This window comes from Myotis davidii, unplaced genomic scaffold (assembly GCF_000327345.1).
Source record: "Myotis davidii unplaced genomic scaffold, ASM32734v1 scaffold17, whole genome shotgun sequence".
NCBI classification, from domain to species: Eukaryota; Metazoa; Chordata; class Mammalia; order Chiroptera; family Vespertilionidae; genus Myotis; species Myotis davidii.
In genome coordinates, this window is record NW_006288624.1 from 2,351,202 (window position 1) to 2,351,484 (window position 283).

General features: G+C 58.0%; 1 protein-coding gene across 5 annotated transcripts in view; it reads left to right on the forward strand.

Annotated features, from left to right (window-relative positions):
* Window positions 1-283, forward strand: part of SLC8A3 (solute carrier family 8 (sodium/calcium exchanger), member 3) — a 127,119-nt gene continuing 126,836 nt past the window's right edge. For all 5 annotated transcript variants that reach the window (XM_006760750.2, XM_015562031.1, XM_006760748.2 and 2 more), the window contains exon 1: window positions 1-60. The gene's annotated coding sequence lies outside the window, so the exon portion shown is untranslated. The remainder of the gene's footprint in view (window positions 61-283) is intronic.

Below are 283 nucleotides of genomic sequence, written 5' to 3' on the forward strand. Positions count from 1 at the left end.
TTTGCACGCCTTCCTCGCCCCTACGTTTGTCCGCTCCGCTCGGGAGACCGGGAAGAAACGGTGAGTAATGGGTGAGCCTCTTGCCCTTCCCCCGCAGCGGGCGGCCGAGGCAGGGGAGGCAGAGGTTGGGGGGCTTGAGGGTGTCCCCGAGAGGGTTCCAGCTTGTGAAGAATGGTGTTAATTAAGTTATTTCTCAAGAGCATTCATATGAGCTGCCTTCCTGAGGGCTTAGTGCCTGAAGAGGTGGGGGGGAGGGTGCCCAGGAAAGTGTACATTTTTATGC